The following is an 11,654-nucleotide window of genomic DNA, read 5'->3' as shown; positions in this document are numbered from 1 at the left end:
AGCCTGTCACAAGATCACTTGTATATGACTTTAATATTAATTATATCAGAATCCATTTTCTAATAATATCTCCTAGTATTCTATGGTAAAAAGTGTTAATCTAACCTTCTAAATACTAAAATAAGTTGTTCTCTTTGATATTCAATACCTCAGTATAGCAGACATCTACAGATATTCATTATGTATTGCAACATTAATTTACTAGGCTTCAGGGATCTGAAATACCAACATCCATGCTTCAGCACTTCCGCAAGACCTCTGCACTAAGCCTAACAGGCTGCTTGATGCCTCTTTTCGTCCATTACTTGCTGATGTTTGGGCGACAACAAAAAATACTGTTTTTTCTAAACTCTTCAGTCCTGCTGCAAAATCTCCCAAAGCACCTGGTTCTTCACTTATATTACATTGTTCCCTCTCTTGAAGTATCTTATTCCATTCATAGAGGTCTCTGTGCTGTTCTTGGAGAGCTTTCTCCTAACCTCCTAGGGCCTTTTTCTTATTTGAAGGGGCATATTCCCTTCTTGCAGAGCAAATTTCTGCTCACTGAGAGAGGAGAATTTTTCTTCACAAACAGCTTTTTCCTCCACCTGAATGGCTTTGTTGTCCTCTTGAAGAGCTCTAAGCTGGTCCTTGAAGGCTTTGTGTTTTTCTCAGAAAGCTAAAATCTCATTGTGAAGAGCTTTTTCCTTCAATGCAAATGCTCATTCATATCCTCTGAGAGACTTAATCTCTTCTCTGAGGGCTTTATTTTGTTGGCAAGCCTTTTGCTGTTTCTCAAGGTTCTTTGTTTCCTCTGAAGAGTCCCTATGCTTCCTTTGAAGGGTTTTATTCTTCTCCCAAAGGACTTTGTTCTGTCTGTGGACACTTAGATTCTCCTAATAGTAGGCATTGTTCTCAATATGAAAACTTTGTTCTTTTTGCCGAAAATTTTGACTGTCTTCTTGAAAGACCAGATTCTCCTTCCAGTTTGGTTAAATCATGCCACAGGACAGGAGATGGCAAATAGGAGTGGGAGCAGCAGTGATAAATTCCTGATGTTCCTCAAAGAATATTTATCCTTTGAGTCAGATACTTTCCCACTTAGCTGCACCATTCAGGGAAGGTGATTTCACCTTCCATAAGCAGTAGTCATGGAATAGAGAATAGAGGTTAAGTGTCCAAGTAAGTAAGTAAATAAATAAATATAGTATTAAATCTAAAATAAAAAGAACAGTAAATCAATACTGACATTTGACAAACACTGTATATTTTTGTATGTGCTGAAGTATGTTCAGCAGATAAATTTCGCAAGGCTAACTTGACTATACTACTTCCTCTTAGAGTCCTTTCATAGTCCAAAAGCTTTGTCCATTGTTCTCATTAACTTGTTTATAACCGAGGTAAGGTAGCAATAAACACTTTTAATTGTTGTTTATTCCTCATTCCACCCTGCTGCAACAATATTAGATTGTTTGGATTGGAACAAATGTACAGACTAAGTAGGATTTTTATAAATTTAATTTCAATATAAAGGACAATATTTTAAAATCAAGGATGTTTTGGATATATGCCTGGTGTTTACTTGGAAACACTAAACAATTAGTTAACATGCTGCTCAATCATATAATTTATACATACAGCTAAATGCAAACACATATTCTAGCTGTTCAGAGAAACTGTATTATATCTGTGGAGTATCCAGCAGAAAAATTATGATAAATTAAGGAAATAATGCAATAGCTACCATTGTTTAATCCTTGAATCAATTTGCTGTCTGGCAGCTCATGACAGACCTGTCAGTGAGGCTATCCTCAATGATGTAATTTCAAAAGGCATAGCAGCAGTGACACAGCATTAAGAGGCAGTGGTAATCAAATAAGTTGTGTTCATATGAACTAAAGCATTAGGGTTTGTATGTCTAGGGTTCTCTAGCAAGTCACTCTTTATTTTCATGGGTATTTTTTAATATTTCTTCATCCATTATGTTAATTCAAAACATTATTTTCTGTCTGGCTAATTTTTTTTTGCCAATGGTATTGATGGCTGCCATGAAATATTTTCATACATAGACTCTAAAAGTGTGCTTTTGCTTCTAGCTACCGTGGTGCAAATTTGGGGTAACTGTAGTTATTTCTAAATTATAAGAAATTCCATTGATGAAACAATATATAGTCTCTATATTATTCAAAATAGACTAGCATTAGTATTCATAATTCCAAATATTTGAGTATATTTAAAAAATGCACATGAAAAAAGAGAATGAAATAATAAAAGAGCATGATGGTAGGTGTTTGCAATCTTTATTGCCTCCCAGTTTACATTCTTTTTTCCAGCTCAAACAAGATCCATGTAATTTATGACAATCGCTTTGCTTTGTTTGAAAAGAGGATGAATTACTTCAGACCCATGAACATCTTAGATTACACTGGTAACTTGTCTACTCCTTATGAATTTTGAAGGACAGAGGAATATTATATTCCAACTAAAGTATAAACCTGTTTCCAATATTTGTTATCCGATCAAAACGACTGATATGTGGGGCTTTTTTAATCATGCACTATGTGCTCAGGATATTAAAAAAAGTCCAGTGAGCTTACAATTAAATTTGGCAATTCTGTTTAAATCACTACACACATCACATCATTTCTTTGTACTGTCCCTCAGCTCTGTTCTTTATGTTAATTAGGTAGGGGACTGAAATATGGCATGTAAAATGTTCAGTAGTCTCAGGAGATGAATATATACAATTCCCGCTGAAAACTTTACAAGATGATCAGCCCTCCGAATCCTTTTTTCCAGGATATTTGATTCCCCTGCCTGCTCACTCAAATTAAATAGGCAATGCAGATGAGTAATACTGAAACCTATAATATCAAACAAGATCAGTATCTTGGGTTCATATATCTTTCCCAGGCTTTTTACCTCACTTTAAGTCCCCAAGAACTATTTAAATCTTATTTCTTCCATGCTTATCAGCAAGATATATCTGAATATTATAGTTCAGTTAATTTTTTTTCAGCTTCTTTAAGAATGTCTTAGTGATTAAAAAGAGGTAGTTCATGTAAATCGGTAGCTCTTCTAGTTGTTTCCATATTAAAATATAAAGTTTAAAGTAACACTGGTTATTTTGACATGTAGGTCCCCTTATTTTATAATTTAGAAATATAAGTAGTAGGAAAAAGCTGTCAGTTTCAACAAGTGACTAAGACTAAGATTAAAGATTAAGGCCATATTTCCTCCTCAATCTACATAGTAAAAGAGAGAATAATCTGAGGTTTGAAAAGGAGGGAATTTTACGAATGCACTCCAGAACTGGACTAAAACAAAAAAATGCAGCTGAAATTATACCAATAATTATTTACTCCACTAGAAATGAAGGTAAACTTATCCTAACTCAGCTTCATGATGTTTTCTTGAGTCCTGTCACTAGTCACAACAGTGAAGACATTGGTAGCTGCCCCTGCACTTCCCATCATGATGTTGTTGAAGACTCTGATGATGTATCCCCTCAGACTCCTCCAGGATGAACAAACCAAGTGACCTCCACCACTTCTTATAAGGCTTCCTCTCTAGCCTCTTCACTATCCTCATGGCCCTCCTCTCGATGCTTTCTAGCAGCACAATATCTTTCTTATATTGTGGCACCAAAAGCTGCCCACAATACACAAGGTGAGGCTGCCCCAGCTCAGAGCAGAACAGGACATTCCCCTTCCTTGCCTGGCTGGTGATGCTGTGTCTGATGCCCCCAGGACAGGGTTGGCCCTCCTGGCTGCCAGGGCACTGCTGACTCGTGCTCAACTTGCCACTGACCAGGACACCCCAGTCTCTTTGTGCAGTGCTGCCCTCCAGCCAGCCTCTCATCCACAGTCTATTGACACAAACTGTGTTACCCCAACAAATGTGAGGAATCTGGCACTTGCCCTTGTGGGACATTGTATTGTTTGTATTTGCCCATTTCTCTAATTTGTTGAGTTTCTCTGCAGAGCCTTTCTGCCCTTGAGGGAGTGGATCACACTGCTGTTTAGTTATCAAAGTACATGGGAAATGTAGAGAATGTGAATAGAGGGTTCTAAGATGACTAAAGTAAAGATTAAAGGCTGTTTTTATAATATTTCAAATATTTCAAATATAATATTTATCTTAGTATTGTAAGCAATTTTTGCAGTGAGGTCTATGATTGAAGGTTGTGAGATTATATCATTGCAATGCATGTTGCTGAGGATTATTTCAACATGACAATGTGTGTAAAACCTAACATGATAGTGAAAATAGTGGCCTAGGCAAACTGATTTCAGTTTACCAGTTCTTAATTCTGGTTGCTCTGATCAGAAAATAAAAAATACTCTTTTAAAAATAAAGGTTTCATCTACAAATTTTACAATGCAGTGAAATAAAACAATCCAAGCCTTTTAATGGCACCCACTCTGAGGGGATGTACTGCAAAACAGAACACACACAGCATCTGTGAAAGAAACAGAAAAAGGATTTGAGTTCCTGCCTCAATCTACACAAAAACTGAACTGTAAACTACTCTCACAACTTTTTTGAATGCCCCCATTGCCCACATTTAGTTTCACTGCTCAGTGGAAACGAGTTGCAGAGCAGATATTTTCTTAACTTTCCAGGTGACACTAGCTAACAATTCTGATCAAACTCTGACCCCAAAATAGCTAGGCTTGCAAAAAATGCAAAGTACAGGAAAACAGCACAGTTCAGAAAAGAGGCTTATAAAATCAAAATCACACCCATTTTACAGCTTGTATTGCATATGCCAGTTGCTGCTGGAAAAAGCTAAAAACTCAGACTGGAACCTAAAAACCTAACTGCCATATTTTGCCCATCTGGCACTTTTACCATTCTGACAATTTTATGCTGATGTAGCTTCTTTTTTAGGTCATTCAAACTTATGATTTATCTCCCAAGTGGATATGAAATTTATGTTGTTGCTTCCAGGAGGCTGAAAACCTGGGCTAAAACAGATATTTGCTCTACCTGTCGGAGATCAGCAGAGTACCACAGAGAGCAAAAGCTGATGGCGCTGTACATCTGTGCATTCAGCATTCGGTGGCACTAAGCCACTAGTCTCTTTTCTGCATGACCAACTGACTAATTACTTTACTTGGCCTTTCCGAATCCCTTCAATTAATGCAATGTGCAGTTGCACACAGTAATGGAGTCACCCATACAGAACAGAATCTGGGCCAGAATTAGGCTCTAAGTCCCAGAAGCACCTGTTACAAACACAGAATGTCCAGATGGTCTGGTCTTTGTGGGAAAGTGTCAAGAATTGACTTATCTGTCTTTCTTACTTTGAATTTAAGGTCATAAACATGATTCTTTTGAAACAGAAAGCCAATCATATTTAGGGGAAAAAAACCCAACAAAACAAACAAAGAAAACAGAGGGAAGGAAGGAAGTGTCGGAAGGAATGAAGGAAGTGTTGGAAGGAAGGAAGTGTCAGAACGAAGGAAAGAAGGAAGTGTCGGAAGGAAGGAAGGAAGTGTCGGAAGGAAGGAAGGAAGTGGCAGAAGGAAGGAAGTGGCGGAAGGAAGTGTCAGAAGGAAGTGTCGGAAGTGTCGGAAGTGTCGGAAGTGTCGGAAGGAAGGAAGGAAGGAAGGAAGGAAGGAAGGAAGGAAGGAGACATAAAATAGGAAAATAAGATCTTAAAGCAATGCATAAACCAGTTGGTTATTACTTCTACTATTGTTAATATTGTCCATTTTTTGTTCTGTTAAAATTATCTTATTAGGAAGCCATGACTGCCATCATTCTCTTATTTATTGACTCTTATTTATTGAGATATCCCAACTGCTTTTTGGGATCTGACATAAAATTCTGTATTTCTTTCTCCATCTCATGCAGCTCAGAAGGCATGGAATGCGAATTCCATGGTTATTGCCAATGGAGAAAAGACACTACTGAATGAAGCAGTGCACTGTTAGAAAATGAATTAACATTCAGGAACAATCCCCACTGTTATAAACACAAATAACTGATATTCTTAAAAAAAAAGAGAGGGTGAGAGTGACAGAAGGACAGTATTTTCTAGTGTTTCTAAGCAAAACCAAAGCAAATAGATGATAAGTAATTTAAGTCTGAGTTTACAAACTGTGGGATTCAGAGTCACTAAATATTTCACATCTTTATGGTTTGCAGCTGTGTTTAAATAAATCTATCTAATTATATTGAAGACTGCATTGTAATCACAGGCTAATCCCTTTTGCCTGCCCAGAACATGATAACAACGAGCTTGACTGGGTTATTAAGATTTAAAAATGGAGTGGGTTTTGGATTTATGCTAAGGTTCTCATCCTTCCTTCCTTCCTTCCTTCCTTCCTTCCTTCCTTCCTTCCTTCCTTCCTTCCTTCCTTCCTTCCTTCCGACACTTCCGACACTTCCGACACTTCCGACACTTCCGACACTTCCTTCCTTCCTTCCTTCCTTCCTTCCTTCCTTCCTTCCTTCCGACACTTCCGACACTTCCGACACTTCCGACACTTCCGACACTTCCTTCCTTCCTTCCTTCCTTCCTTCCTTCCTTCCTTCCTTCCTTCCTTCCTTCCTTCCTTCCTTCCGACACTTCCTTCCTTCCGACACTTCCTTCCTTCCTTCCGACACTTCCTTCCGACACTTCCTTCTGACACTTCCTTCCGACACTTCCTTCCTTCCGACACTTCCTTCCTTCCGACACTTCCTTCCTTCCGACACTTCCTTCCGACACTTCCTTCCGACACTTCCTTCCGACACTTCCTTCCGACACTTCCTTCCTTCCTTCCTTCCGACACTTCCTTCCTTCCGACACTTCCTTCCTTCCGACACTTCCTTCCTTCCTTCCGACACTTCCTTCCGACACTTCCTTCCGACACTTCCTTCCTTCCGACACTTCCTTCCTTCCGCCACTTCCTTCCTCCCTCCCTCCCTCCCTTCCTCCCTTCCTCCTTTCCTCCCTTCCTCCCCTCCTCCCTCCCCTATATCCGATTCAGTGTAAGAGAAGTAAAAGAAAGAAAGAAAGAGAAAGAGTGAACTGAGGAGGGGAGAGAGGAAGCTATTTCAGTAGAAGGAAAAATTGCATAAAGCAAATTTTCTGCCCACAAATTATTTAATATGTATCAAATATTTGTTATTCTACTTCATGTCTATAAACTTAAAAGCTTAAAGCAGTAACTGCCATATCCTTGCATGTTCACTTAGCACAGAAAAAGAAATCACAATTAGCTTTCTGAGTTCCTAACTCAAATTTTACGGAGAGTAGTAATGAATTTGTATCAGTCATATGGGAAACATGCCTATTTATATTATTCATAAGTGCTGAAATAATATTGGCTACTATAAATATGAAGGAGACATCCAGTACTTTTAATCATAAATTACAGTAGCTAAGAGCTACCAGCAATAATTATGGAATTTTTTTTGATGCATTATTTTCCTTAGACTTTTGAGAAACTTTAATATATATGGAAGGATTTCTGCATTTTCAATGGCTCAAGAGACATATGCTACTTGAAATAAATCTAAATTAATTGATTCACATTATGCTTTAAAAAGTGAATAATAAATATTTTACTGTATTTTTGGAACACTCTCTTTACAGAACCAATATTTGAATTTTAAAATGTGAAAAGACCATGGAAGTGGCATGAGGAAAGGATTATCCCAAGGACAGAAAATGCAGTATTTGCTCTTAGTTGTAAAAAGTGGTAGGAAAGCTAAGATGTTATTTTTGTAAAACAAATGGAAATACAACATAGGGCAATGCTGGTAACATTTCAGAAAGGCTGAGTGATGCCCCATTATGCCTCATCCTCACTTTATTCATGTAGAAAACAGATGGAATACTGCATACCCTAAGTTCGAAGAAAGAACAGTGGATGCACTGGGGAAGGGCTAGAGCTGTGGGTGCTTACCTGGATATTTTTTATGAAAGTATATCTGTGCATTCACCTGGTCGTATCTGAGCAGTCAGATGTGGAGCAGAGCTCACCTTCAAAGCCACGTATGTAAGAAAGTGGGCATCATAACAGAAAAACACTGGGCCAGATCCAACCACCTGACAGAGGTGAGGCTGTTGCAGCTCTGTGCTCCCAGGTGCAGCCTGTAGCACAGCTGAGCAGATATAACCAGTAGGCACATGCATTTGATCAGACATGTTCACCACATATATCATGATATCATAGAATGGTTTGGGTTGGAAGGGAGCTTAAAGATCATCTAGTCCCAAACCCTCTGCCATGGTCAGGGACACCTTTCACTAGGCCAGAGTAAGTTCAAAGCCCCATCTAACCTGGCCTTGAACACTTCCAGGGATGGAGCATCCACAACTTCTCTGGACAACATATTGCAGTCCCTTACCACTCTCACAGTAAAGAATTTCCATCTAATATCTAGTCTAAATCTACTCTAGTTTGAATCTATTCTCTCTTGGCTCCTGCAAATAGTCCATCTCTGTCTTTGTTGTAGGCTTCCTTCAGGTACTGGAAGGCAGGTATTAGGTCACACCCACATGCTTTTTCCAGAGTGAAAATATACAAATGAACTGAACAGCAAACTATTGACACATTACTGGGCTTTTTTACCCCCTTACTCATTTGTTTTTCCATCCTTGCTCCTCCCCAAATCACGTGAATACATTTTTCCTTCCTTTCATTTCTCCTCAAAACATCCCATATTAAGTCATGTGCCCTGCTGAAGCAATCACCACTCAGCCACTATGTGGCCCTGTGGACCTGTTGCTGAAGGTGGGGCATCTGAGGTTCTTGTCAATAATAGATCCCTTGGGGTGGATCAAGGTGAAATGACACTGAATTACTGTTGTTTCTATATGTATATGTACAGCAGGTTTGTTTTAGAAGAATTTGGTTGCATTGGAAAGGAGATAAGTAACTGTTTTGATTATTATCTATATAAAAGTATAAAGACATCACTTAAAACACTATATAAGGAAAAGAAAGAAAGAGAGAGACAGGATAAGGGCAGGTAGCAAAGATATCACCTGTGAATCCAGCAACAAGGCTGGTTTGTCGCAATTTCTATATCCATTGGTCACACTCTTGATCCATCAGGCATGGAGGAAGCTCCCAAACCACAAAGTTCAACAGGTTCAAGTGGGAATGCCCAGGTACCTCCCCTGGGGAGGAAGTTTCACACTGTCTATTGCAACACTGGATCATGTGCAGTCCTCTAGTTGGAAGGCCCTAGAAATTAGTCAGGAGGCACTTCAGGGATTTTTGAAGGTTTATGATCCCTTCTAAGACATGACAGCTGCCTCTCACCCAGCACAGGTAAACAGTTATGTTCCATCAGAAGGGGTGAAATCCCTCAATCCTATGTATGAATGTCCCTATACCTTCCCAGGGGGAAGTTTTGTGATCTGGGACAGCTGTGTAGGAGAGGACACTGGCATGATAGAAACTATCCCACTTTGGAGGGTCTGCTTTTTATCAGACTCTTGGCTCAAAACCAGTTTATTGCTAAAAAAGGTTGTTGTGTCCTGGTTATCAGTAATGAGGGCAGAGTATCATTTGAGCTCCCTTTCCCGCTATTGTCTTTCTGTGCTCTGTTGTGATTGTGGAGGTAACCTCTTACCACATTAATTATTACATATATCTGCTAGCACACAGACAGTCTGTGCAAGTAGTCTGTTTCTAGAACCAGCTTTCTCCGATGAAAAATGTGAACTGACTGAGAGTGACTGCCACTAATCACAGCTGCAAAAAAATAGGTATTTTAAAGTCACTGCTTCTATTGGACAGATGTGATGCGGATGGAACTGCTGTGCCAACTGCTGTATCATCACCCATACAATTGTTTTAGAACAAGGAGTATTGCAAGATTTAGTTACACTTTAATGTGAATAACTACGCAAAAAGAAATCTATTTATCTTCCTGAATAATAACAACTAGTAAATGAATCTTTTAGTTGTTAAGGGCAAACTATATATATATAATAGAAACTTATTTATAAATTTATATATACCATGATATATACATATTATGATAGATACATGCAATATTATATATGTATTATTAAAATGACAAATTACATGGTTTCATGTCTTGTTTTTTTGTTTATTTTCATCTCACACAATGTGAAATTTATCTCAACTTAATTCTGATGTCTAACTGCTAAGCATTTAAATCCAAGTAAGTCATGACAGACTTTCTTCATAGTCATGCCAGAGAAATACATACCTCCAGGGTGAGATATATCTATTAACACAGTCATCTAAGAGGAGTAAAATGAATCATCACTATCATCTAGATGGGTTTACTTTTGTTCATTAATTTTCAAGCTGACTAGTGAAGCTTAGATATCTGTATTTTAGGTAAATAAAGTAGTTAGAATCCAGCATCACATAACAAAGGTACAAAGCAGCTGTCAGAGAATTTCTCCACATTCATCTCAAATGTGAAATTTTCTTTTATTACATCTTTTCCATAAGGCAAAATGCAATAAATGATCCAGAAATTAAATGTTGATAGCATTTTCTATTTCCTTTGAAAATGACTTTGTGAAATTCATAGTCATGGGCACACAGGTAATTTAAAAGAATAAGACCTAATTTCCTGGAACATACCAAATCAGTATCTGACAGAGAAAAGACATTTTTACAGTATCTTCCTAACTTGATTTGACATAAATATGAAGGAAGAATTAACATCCCAAAGCATGTCATGCCTCCACTCCTACCTATTCAATCAGAGACACGCTGAAGCTGTGGCTCTCCTCATCATTCTTAATAACAGCAAAAGACCCTCTGCTCAAAGATGCACCTGAAATCAAAATCCTCATTTAACTATACTTGCTTAAAAAAACCCATAACCTTTCTAAGAATCATTAACAGTTTGCTATACTCAGACCTCTTCATCTGCATCTGCCCCTCTGAATAAACACCATGACAGAACTTGAAGTTAGATTAATACCCTATATTTGCATTAGTTGCATAGAATCCCTTCACAATAAAATGGATACTTAAAAGATGTAATCCATCTTGTCCAAAATTTGGCATCTAAAATAGACTATATCAACTGTTCCTCATTGTGGGAGACTGGAGGAGAGGCTGACTGGCCCAAAACAATCAGTTTGGAAGTGGTGGGGAACAGGGCAAGCTCAGCTATAGGTGGGACAATGCTCTGCTCCCCCCAGCACCCCTGAGCCTTCTTGTGCTGTGCTGTGACCACGACTGTAATGGGGGTGGTCGGCTGCAAGTGCCAGCTGGGAACATTGTGACTCTGTGTGAAATGCAGGCACAAGATTTTGGTGCTGAAATCAGCATAAGCTCAGCTGGAGGAGGGACCCAGCAGACCAGAACAGATAAAAGTACAGTGACGTGTGCTGTGAGGTGCACTTGACCACCTCTGGGTTTGAAAGCATCTGAAATAATGCTGAATTCTGGAGTGGTGACTTTCTTTCTCTTTCTCTTTCTCTCTTCTCTTCTCTTCTCTTTCTCTTTCTCTTTCTCTTTCTCTTTCTCTTTCTCTTTCTCTTTCTCTTTCTCTTTCTCTTTCTCTTTCTCTTTCTCTTTCTCTTTCTCTTTCTCTTTCTCTTTCTCTTTCTCTTTCTCTTTCTCTTTCTTGTTCTTTCTTCTCCTATCTTCTCCTTGAAAGATATTGTAAGCCAGGCCAAAAATTTTCACTCAATATCTTGTTAAGTGCCTTGTTGTGTCTGGATAAGTTAG

General features: G+C 38.5%; 1 pseudogene; it reads right to left on the bottom strand.

Annotated features, from left to right (window-relative positions):
- Window positions 1–201: 201 nt before the first annotated feature.
- LOC132087598 (coiled-coil domain-containing protein 70-like) lies at window positions 202–976 on the bottom strand (annotated as a pseudogene).
- Between the last annotated feature and the right edge of the window lie 10,678 nt (window positions 977–11,654).

Source organism: Ammospiza nelsoni, chromosome 2 (genome assembly GCF_027579445.1).
Source record: "Ammospiza nelsoni isolate bAmmNel1 chromosome 2, bAmmNel1.pri, whole genome shotgun sequence".
Classification (NCBI taxonomy): Eukaryota; Metazoa; Chordata; class Aves; order Passeriformes; family Passerellidae; genus Ammospiza; species Ammospiza nelsoni.
The sequence above is the reverse complement of the archived record's forward strand: the minus strand, read 5'-3'. Positions and strand labels throughout refer to the sequence as shown.